At 38.5% G+C, this 27,098-nt stretch overlaps 1 protein-coding gene across 3 annotated transcripts in view; it reads right to left on the reverse strand.

Moving 5' to 3' along the window:
• The window catches only part of ACTN1 (actinin alpha 1), a 128,784-nt gene that overhangs the window by 82,190 nt on the left and 19,496 nt on the right, over positions 1 to 27,098 (reverse strand). The gene's annotated exons all lie outside the window — the stretch shown is intronic.

The raw sequence follows: 27,098 nt of genomic DNA on the forward strand, positions 1-27,098 counted from the left end.
GTTGCACAAGCCATAATCTAAGTTGGCCTCAAAAGCTATAGTTCTGAATACTATTTATTTACCGTATTTGATAAATTTATAAAGCCAGCTACTCACCTCTGGACAGTTTATAGACAAGAACAATTAAAAAAAAAAACAATAAAAACCCAAGGCTCGAGAAAAGGGAAATTCCCCTATACCATTATTATTGGGTTCAAGTGTCATCACCAACTTATAGATTGTGGGAAATGGGAAGACCTGGAGAGTGTCAAGCGAATCTTACAAGATGGGCAGAACAAAATAGGATGGGTCCATTAATACTATATACTATATCACGAGTGTCAAACTTGATTGCATCACATGATGTATCGCAACATTTTTTGTCCTTGTGGAGCTGGGGTAGGCATGACCCGTGTGTGATGCATCTGGCCCGCCAGCTGCCAGTTTGACACCCCTGTCCTATATATGAAAGATTTTAAAGACGACCACCAGCTCCTTAAACTGTACCTACATGCCCAGTAATAACCAGTGCAGTGCACAAAGAAGACTCATAAAGAAATGTACCAATGACTATGTGCAGTATTGCAGTTTGGACAGCTGTAACTTCAGACTAGTCTTTAAGGACAGCACAGTAGAGTGAATTGCAGTATGTCAAATGTCATGTGACTAAGACAGTGACGTAATTAAAACACTGAATAACTGTGAGAAAGCCCCCACCACCAATCCACAGCTACCACTTGTTCTTTAAAAACCAGCTGTGAGACCAAAAGCATCTGTCCCTCCAAAAAATTGCACAGTAGTTCTGTCTGGGTAAGTGCAAGCCCATATAAAAAATAAAGTTGGAAGGTCCCAAGAAATGGATGCTCCCTGAACCCAGAACCATTCTATGGTTGAGCTTAAACTTGTTCCATCTCACCCAGACCTCAATAGTTTGCAGGCACTACAACTCTAACACTACTATTTGACCAGCCTGGAGTTGAGATACACAGCTTGGCATCACTGACATATTGATGATGCCTGACTTTGTAGTGTCAATCAGATGATATCCAGCAGTTCATGTAGATATTAAACAGGCGTGAAGTGAGAGCACTGAGCTCCAAGCAACCTCAGGGACCTTCATTAATGGAACCAACCCTGAAGAAACAAGGGAATTACCACAGCCCTGTGCCCCCTTTTGCATCCCCCAGAGCCAACCCAGAAGTACATTATGATCAATGGTAAAGAAGGCCACTGAGAATGAAGACCAAGGCAGTTGCATCATTCCAATCCTGTTCGCACCAAAATTCATCTGCAAACATGTTATTCAGACTGAAGTGGAAATTCAGATTAGTGTTGTGGTGTCCTCAAATACTAAGGGCATCAGGCTTCCATTTACAGTAGAATAAAAACACTCTTTGCTGAAAGAAGCATTTCTAATCAAAATCAGATTCTGACAAATTGTTTTTCAACTATAGTCTGTACTCTATTTAAAATCAAAGGTTCTCTTACCACAGTTAGATTTGGAATCCAAGATTTTGCAAAGTTTGTATTCCAGACAATGCTTTGCCTTTCAGCATTCTAAAAAGAGACTGAATGTGGAGATATTTTTCAAGTTTAACGTTTTGTCCAGTCCTTCTTCAAAAATTTCTATGATTTCTTTTTTAAATTTATCAACCTTGCCAATTTCATCATTGTTTTAACATAGGTTCCAAAAGTGTAAGGCAGGAGACTTTCCATATTTTTGCTATGAATCCTGAAAATAAATACCGGTTAATGGAATATTTAGTATCCATCATAAATCAGAATTTGATATAATTCAACCAGGTTTTCATAATGATTGACCTTGGGTCAAGGTAACAACTGTTCTGGCTTTCTCAAGCAGAACCATAAGTCTGAGTTTACAAGAATGTACAATGAGCAAAGAGTACAGTCTGTATTAGCACTTTTTTAAAAGAAGCAATGTTGACAGGCGAAAAATTCAAATAATCCAACATGTTGTCTCCTCAATGAGACTTTCTCCATCATCTAGCAGAGGAGCATTGCTCTTGTCCATGGAGCACCCCTGATTTAATGCAACAGGTATTAGCTGATGAATCAATTTTCAATGGGTTTAGTTCATCTTTTAAAAACCAGTGGCCAATGTCACATGTCAGGGATTACAGATTCTATATATAAACCAGGGCTCTGCAAAGCTTTGGAGTAGAAGCCAAAAAGAGCATACAGAGATGTGTGTGTATCCTGTCTGTAACTTCGTGCTACAGCTGCAGAAGACAATGATGCAAGTGCATGGAGACTTACACAACTAGGGACAGGTGTTAGGTGAATACTACCGCAGTTCAAAGCACCATTTTGTCTCCAAACCCAAAGATGCTCAGGTTAATCCTGCATTTTGCAAAGAATTCCCTTTTGCTTCTCATATTAAATAAAGGCAGAAGGTAGGCAGAGAGTAATTGGGAAAATGACACATCCTGCCTGGAGCACTATGAAGGAAAGGTAGAGGGAAGAAATACCACAAATAAATTAATGAGGAGGAAAGTTCACCAATGTTTTAGCAATCAATATTTTTGTGAGATGAACGCTTGGCATAAGAAAGCTATCAAATGGACTCTGTATAGCTTGCAGTTCAGCTGATTCACTCTTCCCCATGCAAGCGATCTCCAGAGTTATTGTCCCCACTCCCCAAATTCTGGGAAAAGTTGCTGTCCAAAGGATAAGATAGACTTACTCCCTCTGAAGAAAGCCTCCAGAGCATGGTTGTCAAACTCGCAGCATCACGTTGCCATCATGTGATGTTCTGTGACCTTTTCCCCCCTTCACGGAGCTGGAGTGGACATGGCCTGCACATGGCCATGGGCCGCCAGTTTGACACCCCTGCTCTAGAGCGAAAGGAAAAAAAGGATCTCATCTCAGAAACATTTTACGCCATGAAGGCAAAAACGTATTTTTACTGCTCAAATCATTTCCATCTGAATAGTCCACATCTCCCTTCATCTTTGTGAATCATTTCTGCTTACCTCCCTCCTATTTACCATGCACGAAAACAAGTCTTAGTCACCAGGGTGCTTGCAATCAAGTGAATCTGACTGCAGGATACATTTCCTATAACTTATCTCAGTACTGGATGTTATGTCCCTGGCAAAATGGGACACTTTCATCAATAGCGCTGGTTGGTACCAGGTTCTATTTATATAATTTTTGTGACACGAAGAACAATAAACTATGCAAGGTTCTCTCCTTATTCATAAAGTGAGAACTTTAAATTGCCTTATTTAAGGTTGTTTGCTCCACTCTGTGTCACAACAGTAATGACAATTGTAGATTTAAAAAAAAGACCAACAAAACAATATGCTATTATTTTGAAAACAATGTTTTTTCATACTTTCATTTTAGTTTAAATAATTTATATGTTACTTCTCTTTAAAATGCCTCACTATAATTATAGCATTCATGAACTATTCTTTAAATTCCAAACAGTAAATGGGTAAAGTACAAAATAATCTTGACTTTATAGTGTTAGGTTTTTAAGAAAAGCAAAACAAAAAACCCTGCTGGGTGCAGAGATCAGAATGACATGCTTAAAGACTATAAAATCTCCCAAGAGAAGACACTCAAACTAATTAGGAATTCCAAGAATTAAAAGAATGAAAGCAAGGGGGAAATGTTCCTGTTTACTGTCAGTGAAAAATCAATCCTTGTCTCTAAAACTGTGAAGTTGTAACAGAATAATGCTTTCACATATAATTCTTGATTAATCTATTAAATCTGTCAGCAGTGCCTAAGACTGAAACAAACTGTTTTCATGGTTAAATACTGGTATAGTTAACACATCTATAACCACATTTAAATGGTATTGGATCTGGGTACTTGAGAGACCGTCTACTGCCAATTACCTCCACTAGACCAATTAGATCCCACAGACTAGGCCTCCTCCGAATTCCATCAGCCAGCCAGTGTCGACTGGCGACTACCCGGAGGAGGGCCTTCTCTGTGGCTGCTCCGACCCTCTGGAACGAACTCCCCGTGGAGATTCGTACCCTCACCACCCTCCAGGCCTTCCGCATAGCCCTTAAAACCTGGCTGTGCCGACAGGCCTGGAGCTAAAGACTTGCTGCCCCACTTCGAATGGTATGATTGTTGTGCTTTTAACTATGTATGGTTTTCATGTTTTTGTAACTCTGTTTTTCCCCTCCTTTTTTGAGTTGTGAGCCGCCCTGAGTCCCTTTCAGGGAAAAGGGCAGCATACAAATAAATTAAAATGAAATGAAATGAAATATGGATAACTGAAAACTGAATATATCCAATGGTTTCAGCCTTGCTTTACCATTTGGCTTTTTAAGGAGAGCTTTAATCATAGTAAACATTCTCAGGAATGTATGTGAAATTGACTCTTCAGCTAACTTTTAGGCCTTAAACTGAGCCAGATGCTTTAATGGTTAAAATGATAAACTTGGAACAGGAAGAATAATATAGATTAGACTTGAGAAGCAGATATAATCCTGAGCAGGTTAAAGGATCTGTGCAGGTTAAGGGATCCGTGTCAGGAATTTCTTAATCCAACTATGTCTTTTGACAGCTCCATTAACTGTGCAAGCCCAGGAAAATACACGGCTGCTTTATGGTATTCCTGCAGAAACAACATAGCCATTCACTGTTTCAGGTTATAGCATAGCGCTAACATAATTGTAATTATTGAACACTTTTGGGACAGTAATCCAAAAATAAATAAATAATACTGAGGCCTTCTGTATTGCACAAATTACTTGGGCATTTCTTTCATGATATACTTTATCTCTAATATTTTTCAATTAGATTTACAAAAGGTTCAAATACAGCCAAGTAGCATGAAGAGGAATTCAGAAGTGAGAGGAGCAGTTACATATCATAATTTCTCTACTTTGTGTACAATTAAAATAGAAGGCTACTTTTTAGAGCAAAGTGGGGGCTGAGGTGGAATAGGGGGAAAATCTCCACAGTTGAATACTGTACATGCTTTTTGTGCAAGACACATGTTAATTTCCTGGTATTCCAATACAGAACACAAATCCTTTTTAAAACACAAGCATGTATTCCTGAAGCCTCTTTAAAACACAAGCATGAACACAGCTCTCTGCCATTTTCCAAAAGAAAATTTCTGAGAATTTAGACCCTAATGAATTTCAGAATGTTATATAAATATTCACTTTAAATAAGGTTTTCCATTTAGAAGCACTTCTAACACAGAAATAACATCCAAGAGGTTGCTGTTGTTGTTTTTAAAAAAGAAACACAGTATGTGCTAACTTTAATTCTATTGTTCATGTGTAGCCATAACAATACAATTTTTTATATGTAATCCTTAGCATGTAATGGTACAATTCATCTATCTATACCTCCATCTTGGGAGATGAAAACAAAACATATTTAAACACCTTCCACAAAGTCATCTTTTTACTTTTTTTTTAACCTCGAACATGGGTATTATCATCATTTAGTCTACAGCTGTAAATTGGCTCATTGTACTCAACCTCTTCTTCTAGAATTGTGGCTGTGAATTGTCTATTTTTCAAAATTATTATGACTTACGCTAAGTGTATTAATGAAATTTCTAGGTTTAAATAGCTTTTATTCACATATAAGCTTTAATTTACATCTGTTTTCCAAATCTGTCTGTCTAATACATGTTGAGTAAAGAAGAACGGGCCACCTTATCTGGTACCACTCTATGAAGAGACATCATGAAGAATGGAAATTATATGCAAAAAGTACATATGTTAGTCCTGCCACTAGCAAACAATAGATATACATGTAAAATATAGAAATCTAAATGGATCTGGCAATTGTTGAGGGTTATTTATTTGACTATACATATTGTAAAATAGGAAAAACTAATCAAGCCAACACATATGTGTTGTTTCTGAAGGATGTTCAAAACTTTGTGGGTTTCATACCATTTTTATACCCAAAGATTGGCAGGAAAGTAATTGACAGAGACTGGCAGAGGCACTGGCTGCCAATTTGGGTGGGAGGCAGAGAATTCACAAGCATGTTAGAGATCTATTCTTGCAATGTTACTAATTTAGAACAGAACACCAAACTGTGTGAAATATTTATGATGTGGGATTGCTGACTTGTTGCATAAAGATGAAGACAGGTGAGACACCCCCCCCCCTTTTACTAAAAGAGAGTCCATGGAAAAAGAAGACAGTTACTGGCCAGTTGCAATTACTATGGAAGCTAACAAGACCTGAGCACCTACTGTATTTTTTCAGACTATAAGACGCACTGAGGTATAAGACGCATCAAGATTTCAAAGAGGTAAGTAAGAAAACAATTTTTGTCCTCCCCAGCCCCCAGGAGCACTTTACAGGCTTCAGCAGGGCTGGGGGAAGGCAGATGTTTTTGTAAAATATGGATGGAAAATGGGCTGTTTTTCGCAAAAACAGGGGCATTTTTGCGTACCCCCAGCCCTGCTGAAGCCTGCAGAGTGCTCCTGGGGGCTGGAGGAAGGCAAAAACATCTCTATTTTTGCAAAAAAAAACCAGCCCGTTTTTCACAAAAATGGGATGCTGGTGCAGGGCTTTGGGAGGCCAAAAATGGTTGCATTCGATGTATAAAACGCACCATTTCCATGCTCTTTTACCGGGGGGGGGGGGGGAGAGGTCTTATACTCCGAAATATACGGTACTTATTAGCCAGCTATGATACCAAAATGGTCTACACTGGGAATCAACATCTTTTGTATAATTGACATTTAGAAGAATTTATCATATTTATTTTCATACTTTGAGATCCTATACTTGTTTGTTTTTAGGAACTGGAACATGGACTCATATGGACAACCAATGTGTGCCTGGATTCATTGAAATGTTAGGAGTCATCACAAAGAAAGGAACCTCTCCATGGCATGCAAAAGATGGCTATGCAATATGGCAGATGAGAGAGTGAAGATACTACTAACAATAGGTTTGAATACATTTATTGGTGGCAGGTATTCAAAGTGTTTTTGACAGATAGCTTGTATTGACATTTTATCCGAAACTGAAGTTATCGATGTGATGTCTTCTACAGGCACATTATCCTCAGCATGATGGTCAGTCACTTGTTCTGATAGTATCCTTGGCCGGTGCACAAAACAGTAGACAAAAACCACAATAAATCGCCAAAGTAACGAGTGGGTAGAGGAAGACTACCAATTGACTTTTAGAACAGAAGAAACAGTGAACCTAATTTCAAGGTGAGCTCCTTTCTCACACTCACATTATGTATATGTGTAACAAATTTAGAGATAAGGGACAAATCCCCAACTGCATTATCATTCCCCTAAAACAGTGTTTTTCAACCACTGTGCCGCGGCACACTAGTGTGCCGTGACATACTGTAAGGTGTGCCATGGGAAAAACACCCGCCTATAGTCAATATAGGCACAGAGTTAAAATTTTTTAACATTTTCTAATGGTGGTGTGCCTCGTGATTTTTTTCATGAAAAAAGTGTGCCTTTGCACAAAAAAGGTTGAAAAACACTGCCCTAAAAGATCATTATTAAGACTCATCAGAGTCTTATTTATTTCAGTGCAATGCAGTTCTCAAGTCCTCTTTAGGACTAGTTCAAACCCTGGAATACAAAATGGTGATATGATGACCTGGGGTAATTATTGTATGAATAGGCCCAAGACTTGCTGGTTCCTGAAGCCAAACTATTAAGGTGATTAAGCAGAAGGCATGAGCACAAACACAAAGCTAACACAATTGGTCCTGTATCCAGGCGACAGCCTATAAACATGTGCAGCACCTTGACAACCAGATATCACACCAGCTGAATGATGGCCTTATCAACACAGGGAAGGCCTTCATATATGACCTCTATTTCTTCCTATTCCTATAAGTCTGATTAAAAACTGAAGACTAGGTATAGTCACAGCATTCTGGTATTCCACAGAAGTCACAAGCTCATCCTGATTTGCACCATGCAATTTTTATTTAAGGACAGCTGAAATATGCTGAAACTCGAACAGGCAGAAGAATTGCCCTTTCGCAAATGTCCAATGTAAACCACTCTTCTTTGTCTTTATCTGCCACAACTATTCAAGCTCAAGGAACAGAAATACCACTCGAATGAGGGCATAAAAGATTTATGCCTTTGGAAGAGAATTTAACGGTGTGGGCATAATCATATCCCCATCACTCAAAAGTCACTGTGCCCATCTCAAAACTAGTTCAATATTGTTGCAGCTGTAAATGGGGAAATTCTTCCCTGGCTATGCTTTGGCTGAAAGTGCTTGTGCTTCTCGTGAAGAAAGAGTAGCAACTTAATGTTTAAATGGGCATGAAAGGTGCAAAGAATAGCTTTGGGATTCTGGCATTATCAGGGGGCAGATAACTCAGTGGAAATAACTTAAAGAGGTATGTGTAAAGCAATATTAGAACCATATATACCATATTTTTCAGAGTATAAGACGCACCAAGATTTTGAAGAGGCAAATTTTAAAAAAATGTTTTGCACTCTGCAGACCTCCCCAAAATGGCCCATTTTTTGCAAAAACGTCCCCGTTTTTTGTGACAAAAAGGGCATGCATAGCCTTTAGGCGGCTTATAGAATGCTCCTGAGGATTGGGGGGGGGGAGCAAAAACAAGCAAAAATCAGCTATTTTTGCAAAGGGGTGGGGTTTCAGGAGGCCAAAAATGCTATATTCAGTGTATAAGACGCACCCAGATTTTCACCCTTTTTTGAGGGAAAAAGGTGCATCTTATACTCTGAAAAATATGGTAAGTAGTCTTCACAATAGTTCATTTAGTGATCATTCGAAGTTACAATAACACTGAAAAAAGTGACATGATTGTTTTTCACACTTATGACTGTTGCAACATCCCCATGGTCATGTGATCAAAATTCACTCACTTGGCAACTGGTTCATATTTATGACAGCTGCAGTGTCCCGGGGTCATGTGATCCCCTTTTGCAACCTTCTTACAAGCAAGGTCAATGGGAAAGTCAGATTCACTTAACAAGTATGTTACTAACTTAACAACTGCAGTGATTCACTTAACAACTGTAGCAAGAAAGGACACAAAATTGGGCAAAACTCATTTAAACAACTGAATCACTTAGCAACAAAAATTCTGGCTCAATTGTGGTCATACATCGAGAACTCCCTCTAATTAAACAACATTGTAAAGAAAAAGTAACTATTCCAGGGGTCAAAGATTCATGGCAGAATTATTTTGTTTTGTGTCAAAAATGAACTATATTCTTTTGTTTGTATACATGTCTTTATCAACCTCAGGCTGTTACTATTTATGGGAGAGAGGGATACTGATATAGAAAAAGGGACCGCTAATATTTACTGATCGAATGAGGTCAAACCAAATAGATTTTCATCTACCAAACTAAATCTAGATATTTAAGAGTTTTGTTCTTAAACATGTTGAATTTATTGGTAAGGTCTCCTGACCTTCAGCTTATGAAAGCCAATATATTTACTACAAGTTCTTAATTGGACTAACATGGGAATGTTTTTACAATATTTATTGATAGGAATTACACATCGACATCTTTAATATACATAGCAGAAAATAGCAATTCAAGCTGGAAAAAATTACTCAACTCTTATTTGAAGTGAAGCACATAAACCTGAGTTTGGCTGCTATGGTAACAAGGTAACATGGTAACTCATCCCGATTGTCCCAATTTGGAACAGAGCAAGGTGAATCCAAATAATAAGTAAACATGAGTTCTAATTGCTTTGCACCTAAACATATGAAACTAAAAAGAAAAGACTACACGTGCCACACCCAATTTTATAGATTAATGTTTTTCAGACTTGTCAGCTTTAAGGTATGTGAACTGCCAGAATTCTACAGCCAGCATCTGGCTCAGGAATTCTGGGAGTTGGAGTCCATATATCTTATAAGCTGCAAGTTTGAAAAACACTGGTGTAGATTATGATTGCATGTCTCTTTGTTAAAGCTGTATGTGTCCTATTTGATAGGTTCTCCTTGCTGGCTGTAGTTGAACACAATTTCACAATATAACTACATGCTGCTGAGGGTTGAAGAGAGCATTCTGTCCAAGAACACAAGTTTGTGGAAAGTCAAAATATCCACCACCTTCCAATGATCATAAGCTTCACTGAAAGAGTTTTCAAGGGAAAACTCACCCTTATAGTTGGCAATGACTAGCGGAATAAAATCTACAGTAACTCCCCTCCCTCCTCTTTTGCTGATTTCTATCTGAAAACTGCCAGCCCAATTATATGAGATGATGCTTTTGTTTTCGGTTTGTAACCACATTACTTGAGGGAGTAGTACTAGTGTAGGATCTAAGGGAGTTATGACAGCAAAAAAAAAAAAAGGTACCAATTACACATCTAAAGGAAAACAGACATCTTAAAAATCTGAGTGAATTAAGTTTGTGTTTGAAAATTGTGCAACATTGGATACTTATTTTACATTGAAGTGGCCCTTATGTGTGCTTTTACATTGCAACAGAAAGTAGCGAGTGTTGAGTATCTTTTCTCAGATGTTCTTTTTTAGCAACTGGAATCTCCATGTTGTTGTTTATGAAACTAATTCTGAATAAGAGAGATGGCCCATCCATTTCAGTATCACTCGTCGTGCAAGCATTGGTGAAGCTTCCTTCAGCACCAACAGGAAGCCTTAAACCAGGGGTGTCAAACTGGCAGCTCATTATGCACAGGCCACACCCACCCCAGCTCCGTGAATGGGGAAAACACTGTGAAATGTCATTTGATGGCGATTGTGGCGCGGCGAGTTTGACACCTGTGCCTTAAACCATTATCTCCGAACTTATTCATCCTTATTTATTTCCCAATATAAGCAAGAATAACTGTATTAATATTTAAATTATGAAAAACCCCAGTGAGGGAACAATAGAAATAAATGGAAAACATCACTATAAATCCTTTCATATGCATTCAATTAGAATTCATTTATCATTCATAAATGCATACTTCAATTAAACAATGAAAAACAACAACAAATAGCTCAGACAGAGCAATATTTGGAAACATTTTGAAAATAAATACCAGATTTGTTCATATGAAGAAAACCTTTTTTCCCCTACTGTTTTATTCACTCACTGATTACTTCCTTGACGTTAAAGCAGCTTATAAAAAGTTAAATGGGTATATTTCCTTTGGGGGGGGGAGTAGAACAGGAAATATATTTTTTAAAAATTTCTGTTAAAAACTGCTAAAGGAAACCAGCTTTTTAATAGTACTTCCAGACACTTTTCTGGCAGCAAAAGTAGTAGCAAGCAGTGAAAGAGGAATACTTCTGAGAAGAATTTACTGATTAACACCATATTTAGAAGAATTTGGCACCTTTCAAATGTGCACAGACTACAAATCTTATCATGCACACCAGCACAACTATTGTTTATGCAAATTAAGAGCTACAGGGCTTCTAATCTTGCCTAAGAAAGGCTATGTTGCACTATTTCCTCTGGTACATCAGCTGATATACTTGCATGAACACTTAACCTGTTTCCTGAATTTTATCTGCAATAAAATATGCGCCAAGACCACTTTCAATTCTGCTGTTTCATTCTTGACAGGGACAAGGGGAGGAAATCAAAACTGTGCTCAAATTCACTTTATCCCTTCGCAGTAGTTATCAGGGAGCCATAGTCCATTGTCAGCATCAAATTTAAAGTAAAAATAATACTAATTCAAAAATAGCTGTTTAAAGTACCAAAAGTCATCACTTAAAGACCTTAATTGGGATAGGAATTCCTATTGCAAAAGTGATTGTTTGGTGAAATATCAGATACCCTACCACTTAGCGATGGCACTTCTGGTAATCCCAGTTGTGGTCATTTGACAAGGACCAAGCTGTTGTTAAGCAAGGAACTCATATGTTTTCTGTCCTCCCCAGGCAGGGCAGTAAATTGCCTTCAGAAGATGAAGTTCTGCTGCCCTGCTAAATTCATCTCTGCTATAACTCCTCCCACCCACCTATCTCCCCCCCCCCATTTCAGCCCTTTTGGCCACCCTGCACTCTGCTGCTGCTGCCACCTACTACTCTGATACCCCCTCACTGCCTCCAGCTGTCTTTGCTGTTCACAAGGCACACCTTTTGCAACACTCGCTACAACCTCTGCAAGATCTTGCTGTGCTTCTGTAAGGCCTTACAGGGGAAGAAGAAAATTGGGATGGATAGCTAAAAGGTGCAAGGCAGAGTGCAGGGCAATGTGGTGGCAAAGTGAAGAGTTGTCAAAAGTGCAGAGATGGGAGGAGATAGATGGGGGAGTTGAACTGCAGACATAAATATGGATGGGCTGCTAAGTGCCCAAATTTTGATCTTATGGCTAAGAGGCCATTGCAACAGCCATAACTTAGCTATCATTTATTCAGCACCATAACAACTTCAAACAGTCACTGAACGAATTGTCATAAAGGACCACCTGTTTATAATATATAGCATATAGCAAATATTTCAAGGGAGATTTCAGAATTCATCCAGTCATGAATGACAGGCCCATAATTCCTGTGCTCTTCAGAATAATAATGCAGGCATTTCAACTGCTGCCCCGTGAGTTTTTAACATCAAATAAATAATTATGCATAATTGTAAATGTGTGTGTAATCCACTGGCCGGGATAACATCTTTGACTCTCCTCTTTTATCTAAACTAGTACAACCAAGGGCTTACATATTTCCTGGATGAAAACAACTTGAAAATGGAAATATCGGTTTTTATCTTTATTTTCTTTCTTTAAAAAAGCATCTGATCCATATAAATGTTTGCTTGCAGGTTTTCTGTATCCTAGAATAATCAGGCATGTAAATGTCTTCGCTCCTCCCAAGCTTTTTACTTCAAGCAATGGACTTTAGGAAAAGCTTTTGTTTTGCTGAGATTCTTTTTATTCAAATCTCTGCAAACCCAGAGACTCCTGTCTGAGAGCTTGAGGTCCAGAAGACAGCTAAAACATACTCAGACAAGGGTAACTAATGCCTGAATGAAATAAGGTAAAGATAAAGGTTGCCCTCGCACATATGTGCTAGTCATTCCCGACTCTAGGAGTGCCCATCTCCGTTTCAAAGCCGAAGAGCCAGCGCTGTCCAAAGACGTCTCTGTGGTCATGTGGCCAGATGACTAAACGCCAAAGGCACATGGAACGCTGTTACCTTCCCATCAAAGGTGCTCTCTATTTTTCTAGTTGCATTTTTATGTACTTTCAAACTGCTAGGTTGACAGAAGCTGGGACAAGTAATGGGAGCTCACTCCGTTACGCGTCCCTAGGGATTCAAACCGCCGAACTGCCGACCTTTCTGATCAACAAGCTCAGCGCCTTAGCCACTGAGCCACCGCATAGAAATATATTCTTCCATTCCCACTCAGGGAATTTTATGGTAACATTTGTAACATCCTTCAGAGAGATCACAAAATAAAAAAATGTGAAAATGCAATGAGATCCATTTGTGATTCTATCATACAGTTTACCTTGACAACAGAAATGGAGTGAAACACTGAGGCGATTTTAGCGTAATTGATGCAGGGCTCCAAGCCAGTTGGATTATTAGATGAGTGAGTTTTTTTCATAAACAGAATTAAAACTCAGGATAGAAAAGTGGGGTTACAAATCAAATTAACAGTGATAAAAATAAAAACACAACATAACAGCCAGTTAATCACTAAAAATTATTAAAATATTAATCTCTTCTTTAAAAGTGCAGATTCCAAATATGCCTTTAATGAACCACACAATCTGTACATACCATTTTTCTCATCATATCTCAGATTCAATTATTAATTCCTGTTGCTTCCACCTATGCCTGGGGGAATCTTTTGGGTCTGAATTCTCAACAACTCCAGATAAAGAGATTTTGAGAACTGCAGATTATGGGATTTACAATCACTTACAATTTTAGTTTACGGATTGCAAGAAAACCAAAGACAAATGGTTCTAAAAAGGATCTTATTTATGACTCCTTCAATGTCTTCTGACACATATTCAACTATTGTGTTCTTTTGTGCAGAATTTTAAATTGTCTAGGCTAATTCATAAGCAGCTCTTCCCCTTGTACTTACTTCATCGCATAGAGTTGGCCTCCTCCGTATTCCATCCGCCAGTCAGTGCCGACAGGCGACTACTCGGTGGAGAGCCTTCTCTGTTGCGGCTCCGACACTATGGAACAATCTCCCCGTGGAGATTCGTACCCTCACCACCGTCCAGGCCTTCCGCACAGCCCTCAAGAACTGGCTAGCCCGTCAGGCCTGGGGATAAGTTTACTTTTGCTCCTCCCGAATGTTGAGTGAATGTTGAGTTTTACCATTTAATTTACTTTTGTGCACATTTCTTTTTGTATTGTCCTACACTCCCTTTCCTTTTTGACTGTAAGCCGCCCTGAGTCCCCTCAGGGAAAAGGGCGGCCTATAAATGTCTAATAAATACACAAAAAATTTTTTTTACTTTCCAGAATGTAGAAAATCAATGGCAAAAATGTGAAATCAATTGACCAAGTATGAAGGGAATCATTGGGAAAACTATGTTATGAAATCCAAGCAAAGTTAATATTTTCTGAGTGAAGCTGGGATTTCATTTCCCCCCCCCCCCAAGCCAAGCAGAAAACAGAAGCTGAATGGAATGTAATCCTCTAGTGACAGAAGGGCTGCTATGAGTAGTTTGAGGAGTGGGCATCTTCTTTTCCCCTTCCCAGATGCCCTTAAAATTCGTTCAGAAGCATATTTTGGGTGGTTGTGGGAAAATCTAGGAAAGAGAAAATGTCTTGTGATGCTAGGAGACATTCATTCTCCATGTTCTGTTGAAGTTATGTTCTGCAAAGTGTTGGCAATTGTTTTTAAATTCTCTGAGATTTGAAAACATTGCTACAATTGCTACAATGGCCCCTCTTACCAGCATAACTAATACAAATATTTGTAACATTTTATTAGTAAAAACAGAGACATCTTCTATGGTTTCATAATCTCAGAAGTGATCATAATCTTCAATTATTAAAACAAATTCCAGAAATTATATAGTTTGGTGCATCATACACATTAGTAAGCCCCATTATAGAGGAAGTTTTCTCTGGTAGCAGGTCACCAATGACTGACTGAATGACTTTCTTTATCCTGAAAATGAAATACCTTAGCAGATTAGGTATGAAAATACATTTCTAGCTTCATTTTTAGATAATGTTAGGAATATAATCTAACAGTTGGGTTGTCAATATATAAATCATATAGCAATGTTGTACCTGTTTCTTTAAATCATACTGTAAAATGTGATTGGTTGCTGTTTTCCTCAATTGGCCATAAGAGGGAGCCAGAACGACTGTTAGTTCTCTGTTAGATGCTGGGATGATCTGATCTGAGTGTATTGAAAGCTGGCTGTTAGAAAGTGCCGTGAGCTATTGTAAGTTTTGCAACTGCTAGCAAACTTTGAGTACCAGACTGATTATATGATTATGGACTATGTTATTTGGATTATCCCTTAACTGAATGACATTAATGACTGACGGTCTTATCCGTGTATGACTTGGACTGTTTGATGGACTTTGATACCTCTATTTCCACGAAAGTAAAAGCCTATTTAAACTGCAGTGTCTCTGTATGCTGGTTTGTGTGTTCTCCAACACAACTCTCACAACGCTTCTCTAAACGCACGCACTCGCTCTCCCAACGGGGAGCTTACCTAACAACAAGTTTCCAATAAGGTATTATCCAATAAGATAATAAGGTATCTTCATAAATTAAATCAGTCCAGAACAAAGAGACATTCTAAGTAAAACATGAGGAAATTCATGTTCCATCTACATTGGCAATACCCCATAAAGAGATGAACGAAGAAGCTGGTGATTGGCTGACTTTATGACTTTAACCAGTGTTATAACCTGAAAACCATCTTGTTTCAGACATCAGAGTTGAACAGCAGTCTTAAAGATTTAAATCACTACTCTTTTAAGAACTGGTGCATGAAAAGAGATTCCAGCTTTGTTAAATCGCCGTTAACTCTCTTTACGCTGGCAGAGCACTAGCAGACAACAGAAGGAGCTGGAATATGTTGGCCAACTCCTGTTCACAGTATACCTCTAAAGAAGAAAATTAAGTCTGTGTACAAGGACTGTAACATACTCTTGCCAACCTACATCAGGGCCTTGATGCTATTTTTCAGATTAAAGCATATGTCACATGCCCACCCAGGACAACTTTAAGGTCCTCATCTGAGAGGATTTTTCATTTCTTGCTTAACATATTCACTTGAAATTAATTATTGTGATTATTATTTAATTCAATTTGGATGCTGCCCAGTTCCAACTGACTCTTAGACACTGAAGATTGTTCCTAAAAAGAAGTAAAATAATTGCATTTTTCCTTCCTATGTTTGTTCACACAAGTAAATTAAGGCACATATACCGTACACCTGAAGAATTTTTTTTAATCAGTGTGTCCTATCTGCTCTAACGTATACTGATAACACATGGACACTAACCTCACAATTGATACAAAAGCTATGAGTGGCACAAAGAGCCACAGAAAGATATAAGCTTGGCATTACAAGACAAGATAGAAAGATGTGCACGGATTAGAGAACAAATAAAAGTAGATGATATCATCAAGAGGGAAAAGAATTGAAATGGAAATGGGCTGGTCACATAGCAAGAAGACCTGATGGCAGGTGGACCAAGGCAGTCATAAAATGGATCCCACTTGATAAAAAGCACCCACGAAAGAGACTTAAAACAAGATGAATTGATTTTTCCCAGTTGGGAAAAGAAAGCTCAGGACTATATTGGTTGGAAACATGCAGAAGCAGCCTTCATTCTGCAGTGGATAGACAATGGCTAAAATGATGGTGTTAATGTTGATGATATTTTGATGATGATATTTAGCACCAATGGAAACGCCCTTTGTAGTATAAATAACGATGCTGGGCAATTTTAGCATGAAAGGTTTTCCAATTCAAGTTGCTTTCTCTGTGCAAGAGAAAGATTTTTTCCAATGCTCTCTTCAAATTGTCCTAATAAGATCCCTAGCTTTCTTTGTAAGAGTAAAGAACATTAAGTATACTTGACAATCCTGCATTTAATATTTAAATGCAGTTTAAATTTAATTATGTGAGTTCTTGGAAAAACCAAACATTAAGGAGAAACTTAAAAGGAACTGCCCAAGGTCACACAGATGGAAGAAATCAAACATATATTAACAATATATTTTAGATAAACAATACACCCACTAATGATTTAGATTAATTAAGACAATTGTTAAAGTAAAAGATACTCATTTTGCTTACTTACAGGCAGGTGGCCTGCTGTGAGATTCCCTCCCCTCCCCTTCTATGTGTCTCTAGGTCAGTTTTCGATTCCTGGAAGTGCCTGGACAAGTCCTTGTAGTTTTCTAGGCAAGATTTTTCTCTGAAGTGGCATGCCATTGTCTTCTTCCAAGGGCTGGGACCACCCAAGGTCACACAGCTGGCTTTCTATCTAAGGCAACACTAGGATTCACCAGCCTACCAGGGATTAGACTACTGTTTTAAAGCACTACACCAAATGGGCTCTGTTATGAGAATAGACTATTTTATTCTGTTAGCCTGGTCTTTATGCAGCCATTTGAATGCTTGTTTGTGGAAAGATAGTTTAGCAACAACTTCACTACATTCCAATTTTCTAAATAATGAACCAGCTTTTCTAAGGATCCACTAATCTTATATGAACTAGCGCTGGCCTTATAATTGGTTTATTAGCCCCTCTAGCTGCCCCACTTTTCTGTCAAGAATGCTGACAGAAAAGGGTCTGGTTCATATTTGCCATTCTCAAGAATGCTTAGCCATTTGCATGGGGGGCTCTTAAAGAGGCCTATAGACTATTATCTTTAAGCTTTTTATTTAATATATTGCCAGCGGCTATATCCAATTTTAGCTAATGCTTTTTTGGTTGCTCATCTTATTATAGTATTATTTTTAACTTTCTTACTGTAAGCAGTTTTTCAACAGCTTGCCTAAAAAAGCTAGGGTGGAATGAAAAGCAAAAAATGTATTTATTCCTTCAAACGTGTTTTTATAGAGTTCAACTCCTTATATATAGAACAATTTATCCATGAAGTTAAGATCATTCAGGGTAAAGATGGTTTTTTTCCCCTTTCTTTTCTGTAAGACTGCCATTCCTAAATACAGTGACTTTTAAAGTTAAGCTAAAACTAGAAATGCATAGATTGCATTGTAAACCAAAAATACAACTACAGAAGACTCTACAAATATTAATATACCATAAAGGCTACAATCCTGTTTTTCACATTGTTTTCATTTTTCTCTCTTTAAAAATGGGCTGCTATTTTGATGCTTATGCTGTATGCCACACAGAACTGTACTATGTTTATTATTGGGCAAGCTGGTTTTATGAAACTGTAATTGGTAAGGCGACAGGAAAAATATTTGCATAAATAATTCTAAATAGCAGTAGACTTAGTAGTAAAGTTCAGAGACTTCAGAATCCCATTTGTTCTAGCTGCAACACCATTCTTCCATTATATATTTAAGTATGCTTGTGTACAGCATGTCTTGGATTCTGCACAGTACACAAAATTCTAGATGAAGAAGTGTTGCACACCCTATAAGAAATTGTTCTTAAATGCACTTCTTAAGTTACCTTCTCTTAGTCTTTATAAGAAAATGTATAAGTAGTATAGATAACAAGTATTGACCACCAATGAGAGGGGGAGATGTATTTTCCTGATTTTTCTAATAATTACCCGATTAGGATATCATACAAAAAGTAGAAACTGGAGGTAATAGTTAATTGTTCATTTACTATAACATCCAATATTTCCTTCCAGGGCTGCATCTATTCATGAATGCAAAAGTTTTAGAAGTCAGCTTCTCAAAGCATTAGAGAAAGAGTAGGGCAGAACATTGGACAAGAACACAGAGGATCCAAGCACATCACATTACTGATGGAAGAATCATGCAACATTTTAAAGAGTTTATATGGGATCAGGGGATAAGGTTGTATAAGTTATGGTCAACATAAAACATCACTCCCCAAGTGCATTCCGGAAAACCAAGTAATTTGTGATGCTGTAATATAGAAAACAATACAAAAAGAGTCACTTACATTACACAATTTTCTTTTATCCTTCAGCCATACAGACTGAGACTGTCTGAAGATCCTTAGACCCTTTTAGAATGGTATCCACCACCACTGGAAAACCAAACTCTGGCCAATCTTTTAGAATTTCAATTGATTTCTTTTTTCTTTGTGGAGATTATAATCTCAGCATAACACTAATCTATAATGTGTGCTTTTTACTTTAGCACAATGTGCAAAGATGTCCATTAAAGATTTCAAGGTATCTGTGAACCAAGCTTACATCTTTTTCCATCTGAGCTAGCTGGGCACTCTTGGAACACCTTACAGTTCTGATTAGCTACTCACATGACATTCAAAGCCAAAGTAGTGATTTAGCTTGTCTTGATCTGTGCATTTTTACCAAGACTTGACTTTAATCTGATTGACCTGAGCTAGGCTGGAACTGACTTCAGTGATCTGACTGATTTAACTTGATTGTCCTGACCAAATCTGATTTGCTTCATTATTAATCTGTCCTTCCCACGCAGGTTTTAATCCTTGGCAAAGAGATCTGTCACTTTCCATATGAGACAGAGTTTAATTTCTGGACCAAAACCTAGAATTTCAGATAATCTGAAATATTTTAGTGTGGTGTTCAGTCAAAGGGGCCAATCTTAGTCTTTCATGTCTGCAAGGCTCTCTTTTCTCAACCATGTCCTTCTATATCTCCAAGCATCACAATATCTAAGTCTAGTTTCTGCATGAAATAAAATGTAGCAACCAAATGTTTTTGCAAACTACGAGTATGCAAAATGAGCTAATTTGCATGCTTTTCTGCTTTAGCCAAATTACATTGAGGGAAATGTTTGTTTGGTTCCAAGGAAGTATAAATAAATTTGATTCCTAAAACACAAGAAGGAAAAAATGGACTCTACAGGAGAGAGCTTTTTTCATTGCCTTTAATTTTATGTTTGTTTGTTAGATTTATTTGCCACCCATCTCATTTTGAAACAACTCAATTACTGTTTCTTTACTCAGGGCACAGGCCAACCCTTCTCTAGAGCAAAAGTAGATGGTGGTGAATTGATAATATACTCTATACCTAATTAATGGAACCACACATCGTATAGAGCATAATCCAATAACAACACCCAGGCAAATAAACATTCTTATCTCCTTTTTAAAAGTTCAACATCCCAAAGTTGGTTTCACAGCATTTGTATGACTTCAGAATATATTTTGATTACCAAGATAGTTAAAAATTTTACTAATATCAAGCTATCAAGAATATAATTCTATAATGTGCAGAAGTGATAGTCGTAATTGTCACTCTCAGGCAAAACATTGCAATGATTTCCAGCCAAATTAAATGTATCTGCCCAAATGTCTTATTCTGGATTCCATTGAACAGCATCTACATTTGTAGTTAGCTTGTGAAGTGCAGTTTTGAAAATACTTGCTTGAAAGTAGTGTCTAATTGATGGCTGTATACAATGTTAGCAATGTAGAATTGGTTCCTTCGAATCAGTATTGACTCCTGCCTGGACAAATCCCTGCAGTTTTCTTAGCATGGTTTCTCAGAAGCAGTATGCCATTGCCTCCTTCTTAGGGCTGAGAGAAAGTGACTGGCCCAAGGTCAGTCTGGCTGGCTTTGTGCCCAGGGCAGGACTAGAACTCTCAGTCCCCTGGTTTCTAACCTGAGGTCTTAACCACTACATCAGACTAGTTCTTATGGGAATATTAATTTTAACCTAGATTAAATACTGAATGTGAACTAACTCAGCAATAAACTACTTTGATCTTTTCCAAACTGTAAAGTGGATATGGTGCAGTGGTGGGTTCTGGATCCCGTTCCAACAAGTACGGTTGGAAAGGGCCCAGCGGCATCCACATGGATGCACAACACACATGCGTCTTAGTGCCTCCACAAGCTTCCGCGATGCTCCAGCTGCTCAGCATAGTGTTGCGCGACCGCTATACATGCCGTGCGCGGAAGCGGAAGACTTAAAGACTTAAAAGATCGGTAAGGAGCTCGAGCGGGCGGGTGGGCGCTCCGGAGTACTGTACCAGAACGATATCCAGTGCTCTGGGCAGGCTCTGGTACGCCCATACCGGGGCGTACTGCCTGCAATCCATCATTGATATGGTGTTACTATTGGCCATAGATCATGAGAGTGTTTTACAAACTAAGTCAGAGTGTAGAATTAGTTTGTGCCAAGGGTTGTGCTACACTTTGAATGGTGTATTGGAAACGGCACTTAAAAGATAAGTAGGGTAGAGAGCAGAAGTGACTGCATAAAGCAAAATTAAATTTTGATTTCATTTTCATATGTAATTAAAATTAAGTTACTGCAATGTTGATAATATGATTACTCATCTATCACATGTTGAGTAAGTTTTCTCTCCTTTAACTCTGTGAGAAAAAGGAAATGTGCTCCCAACTTATACACCGAGCTGTAAATTAATTTCCCATATTTTGAAAGGGGATAAGCACTTTAGCAATAGCAATATAGCAGTAGACTTATATACCGCTTCATAGGCCTTTCAGGCCTCTCTAAGCGGTTTACAGAGAGTCAGCATATTGCCCCCAACAATCTGGGTCCTCATTTTACCCACCTCGGAAGGATGGAAGGCTGAGTCAACCCTGAGCCGGTGAGATTTGAACCGCTGACCTGCTGATCTAGCAGTAGCCTGCAGTGCTGCATTTAACCACTGCGCCACCTTGGCCCTTTAGAAGATCAAGTTTGGTGTCGTGGTTAAAGCATTAGGCTAGAAATTGGGAGAGTATGAATTTTAGTTCTGCCTAAGGCACAAAGCCAGCTGGGTAACCTTGAGCTAGTCACTTTCTGTTAGCTCTAGGAAGCAGACAATGGCAAATCTCTTCTGAAAAACTTTGCCAAGCAAACTGCAGGGACTTGTCCAGACAGACTCCAAGAATTGGACACAACTGAATGGCAAGGTGTGTGTGGGGGGGGGGGGGGAAGTACTTTTTACATATGTATGCGTGAATGTATGCGTGAATATTCATAGTTTTTAGTGGGCAAAAAGTACACATTAAAAGAGTGTACATATTAAATTGTGCATGAAATGCCGAGTTTGACATCCAAGACTGACAGCTTTAAAACAACCATGCAAACATCAACACTGGAACTTTTCAGAAAGGCACAGGATTCCTGGCTTAATCTTCCTTGCCTACCTTTTCAGTGGTGTTTGCTGGAAACGGTCAAAAAAAGCACAAGAGCAAAAAGAGACTATGTTCTAATCACGCTGCTATGACAAGTATCTTGATTTTGGAGTATTTTTTGAAATTAATCTTTTTCAAAGAGATGGGAAAACCACAGCAGCACTCTCAAATTCACGAGTGGCTATTTGAGAATAAATACCCTGCACGGAAGCAGCTGCTCAACATCTGTGGACATTGTTGCTGTCTAGGTTAGAACCCCAAATTGTCAGTCTGGTACGAGTTTGGTAGCTGTACTGTACTTAGGCAGATGCTAGTCTTTCTTGGACAGCAGTCAATATTAGAGGGTCATATAAAAATAAGTAAGATTCTTAGGAGAAAGTTTGCTTATAATATGCAAGAACTTTCAAGTAAAGTCAATGTAGAAGTCAATAATGTTTAAACTGCCCAAATGCTATGGCATCCTATACAGATGTCATAATAGATAGCTTTATATTGAAACATTTAAAACATTATATACGATAAAAAGCTAGATTATCTACACTGCAATATGAGCATTTCTATATACTTTGTTAAGGTAGTACAAATACAGGTTAGTCCTCAACTTACTACAACTGACAAGCAAAGTCAATAGGCAAGCCAGATTCACTTAACAATTGTGTTACTACATTAACAACTGCCGTTATTCACTGAACAACTGTGGCAAGAAAGGTCGTAAAACGGAGCAAAATTCACTTAAATGTTTCATTTAGCAATAGAAATTTTGGGCTCAAGTTGTGGTTGTAAGTTGAGGACTACCTGTATCAGGAAGATTCGCAACATGCCAATATTACTCGAAAGAGCCAGCTGTGCAGATAGGCAGGCATTCAAAGTGGATGCTTATAAGCCAAAAGCTCTCCTGGCTCCTTGGGATCTTGGTTCCTATAAAAGCCAATATGTGTGCAAAAGTTTTCCTTGGATATCTGTAGGAGACTAACATCATTTGAGTAAGGTCTCCAACAAACAGGGTATATTGGGGATTAATCCTGATTTTGTAACATTGGTGGAAGGCTTTACTTCAGCAATACTGAGAATTTTCTCTTACTGCTATACTGAAGCGCAGCTGTTGAAATCCCATTTCTAGAAAACAGCAAGGAAAGGAAAAGGAGAAGCAGCCACCCTCAATTTTGCCAGCAGTGTGATGTCAGCACCTGGCTTCATACCATGCTGAGTAGGATTGGCTCTGTGCCACCCTTCAACAGTTGAAGAACAGGAAACAGGCAGTCCAGCCACATCCTCACGATAGGCTGCATCCAAGTAGGTGCAACGGAAGAAACAGCCAGTTTCCTGTGCTGTTAACCTGCTTTGCAGCCAATTAAGTACATTTCTGACATTTTTTTTTGCATACTGTATAAGGCTATACCCTCTGCAATCAGCAGTCAACCTAATAAATTTATTCCCTAGGAAACAGTTCCATCTTCCATCACATACAATGGCCAGGACAAGTTTTTTTAAACAAGAATGCTAATGGGGAAAGGCTAAGAAAGAAGGAAAAGTTGCTGGGAATTGATGGTGAGATAGGGAGATTGAGTAGACGCTTTCCAGATGAATTCAGGATGAAACTCCAAGCATTCCCAGCCCGTGTAATCAATAGTTATTCAGGGCTCACTAGCATCTTTTTTTAAAAAGTTTTTTATTTATTTTTAATTTTAAAAATATAAACATTCCATATCTCCATAAGCAGGGTACAAATATTTCTGTGCAACATTCTTCCATACGTGATAATATTTAAAAGATTGTAAAGCTCTACATTTCCTTCTTAACATATTTTCTAGTAAAAATAAAATAATAACATTAAACATAGTTATTCTTATAACGCTAGTAGTCATTTTGTTCTTATCTCAATCTTGATATATTTTCTATTTCTTTTACCTTCTATTCTTTTTACCTTATTCTATTTCCAATTTCCTTTTTTATTCTCTAACCATTGATAAAACATTTCCCCTATCATATAATAATTAGTTTGTTCTTTCTCCTTAATTGCCAATGGCTCACTAGCATCTCTTAAAGATCTTGATTCAAAGAAGGCTGAATTGTGGAGACCACACCAAAACATGAATAAAACAAAGGGGGCGGGGAGAGAGAGAGAGAGAAGAGAAAGGAAAGGGGGGAAAAGATATTCTGTTTTGGCACCTGTAAATCTTCAGTTCCATGGTAAACTACAACATACCAGTCAATCAACTTTAACTGATTTGACATTTTCCTCCTTTATCCATTCAGCAAGAATCCTCTGTTAGCTATACATAAAACATAGCTGAAGCAATTGTCATGCTAAATAATCAATAAAAAACCAATAAGGCCACATCAGCCCAATGACAGAAGCGTTAAGACTTTAGAACTTCCATTGTCAACTGTTGCATCCAAAGTAAACTCGACCTTGATTTCCAATTACTACCTATTCATGTTTTTTCTTGGTAGAAATACAGAACTGATTAATTATTGCTTCTCCCAGCATTTTTTTTATAAACTTCCCTAACTCCCTTACAAAGGGACATGGTGGCTCAGTGGCTAAGAGCCTGTCGATCAGAAAGGTCGGCAGTTTGAATCCCTTGCACCGCGTAACGGAGTGAGCTCCCGTTACTTGTCCCAGCTTCTGCCAACCTAGCAGTTCGAAAGCATGTAAAATGCAAGTAAAAAAAAAAGGGACCACCTTTGGTGAGAAGGTAACAGTGTTCCGTGAGTCTTCAGCGTTTAGTCATGCCGGCTACATGACCAGGGAGACGTCTTTGGACAGGGCTGGCTCTTCAGCTTTGAAACGCAGAGGAGCACCGCCCCCTAGAGTCAGGAACAACTAGCACATATGTGCAAGGGGAACCTTTACCTTAACTCCCTTACAGACCTGGGCATTCCTGGGATTTTCCATCTATATGTTAACAAGGTCAAGCCTTGTTTAGTTTTCTTTGAAATCATCCACAAGTGGCTAAGGTACTGCCAGGTGTTAATGACATACCAAATTGCAATGGGTGTCATTTATGTCAAGTTTTCTGCATATTATAGAAATGCAAAACTATAATATCTCATTGTTGTAGCATCTAGGTGATTTGTCAGAGAACTTCTTACAGTAAAACATGAGACCTTTTTATTTGGTCTTGAAAAACAACCAAAGAACTAATTAATCCCCCAATATAAATTGATTCAGGGCTTTAAAACTTACTTGAATATTTTCTAGTTACTTTCTGGTAATATGTATTCTTTCTTTTTTTATATCTGGACCCATAACAACAACCTTTTCTGACAGGCAGCAGTTTTTGAAGAGTAAGAAAATAGGCACTTCCCTCTCTGCTTCCTTCCAAGCCAACATTTCCTGCATGACTATAATAGGCAAGTTAGTAGATTTTTCTGGCATATATGCAAAGTCATGATAAGTCTCAGCTAAAACAAAAAATGACATCTGCCAGTATGCACTCTAAATCTACTTTAATGCATCAGAAATGGAGTGTGACTAGAAAAAAATATGTAAGATTATTTAAAAAAAATTCAAAACAACATCCCACCTAGTTTTTTGAGGACACAATAAAGGAGGCAAGAGAGAGCCATTGCAGTTAGCAGCAACAGTGCCACAATATAGTAATTATCGTATTTTTCGGAGTATAAGACGCACCTTTTTTCCCTCAAAAAAGAGGCTGAAAATCTGGGTGTGTTTAAACATTGAATACAGCATTTGTTGCCTACTGAAACCTTGCTCTGTTCACCAAAATGGCCGCGGAGAGCTCCTGGGGGCTGGAGAGGGCAGAAATGAGCAAAAAATGGACTGTTTTTGCTGAATTTTGCCCCTCCCCCCAGCAGCGCTCTATAAGCCTCCATAAGGCTATGCATGTAATTTGGTTGACAAAAAATGGGCCCATTTTCATGAAAAATGGGTCGGATTTTGCTCATTTTTGGCACCCCCACCCCCAGGAGCTCTCTGCAAGCCCCCTCGCTATTCATGCCTTTAAAAAAAAGCCCGTTTTTACAAAAAAAGGGCCATTTTGGGGAGGTTTGCAGCATGCAAAAACATTTTCCCCCCTTTTGGAAAGCTCTTTAGTTAAAGTGATAGATGAGAATTACATTGATCAAGTGCTGTGCCAGCAGAAACAAAGTCTTAGGTGCTGCAGATTGTCAGCGATTTCCTTCTCCAGCACATAGATAAATACACCTGGAAACATCTACCTCCCTACTCTCTCTCTCCCTACCTACCTACCTACTATATTTCTCTTTCCCCCCCTCTATCTACCTACGTACTTACCTACTTTCTCTCTCGCTCCCTAGCTGTCTACTGTATTTCTTTCTCTCTCTTTCTCTCTCTTTATCCCTCTACCTTCCTACCTACCTACTACCTACCTACTCTCTCTCTCTCCCTACCTATCTACAGTATTTTTCTCTCTCTCCCTCTATCTACCTACCTATCTACTCTCTCTCTCCCTATCTACCTACTGTATTTCTCTCTCTCTATCCCTCTATCTATATAACTACTTCTTTCTAAAATTTGCCTCTTCAAAACCTTGACGTGTCTTATACTCCGGTGCATCTGATACTCCAAAAATACTATAATATATACTAGGACAGGGTTCTTGCCTCGCGTCCTCAAACTGATTGACACTTAAGGTAAAGATTTCCCTCGCACATATGCGCTAGTTGTTCCCAACTCTAGGGGGCGGTGCTTATCTCTGTTTCAAAGCCAAAGAGCCAGCGCTGTCTGAAGACGTCTCTGTGGTCATGTGGCCAGCATGACTAAATGCCGAGGTGCACAGAACGCTGTTACCTTCCCATCAAAGATGGTTCCTATTTTTTCTACTTGTATTTTACAAGCTTTCGAACTGCTAGTTTGGTAGAAGCTGGGACAAGTAATAGGAGCTCACTCCGTTATGCGGTGCTATGAATTCGAACCACCAAACTGCCGACCATTCTGATTGACAAGCTCAGTGTCTTAGCCACTG

This window comes from Thamnophis elegans, chromosome 1 (assembly GCF_009769535.1).
Source record: "Thamnophis elegans isolate rThaEle1 chromosome 1, rThaEle1.pri, whole genome shotgun sequence".
NCBI lineage: Eukaryota > Metazoa > Chordata > Lepidosauria > Squamata > Colubridae > Thamnophis > Thamnophis elegans.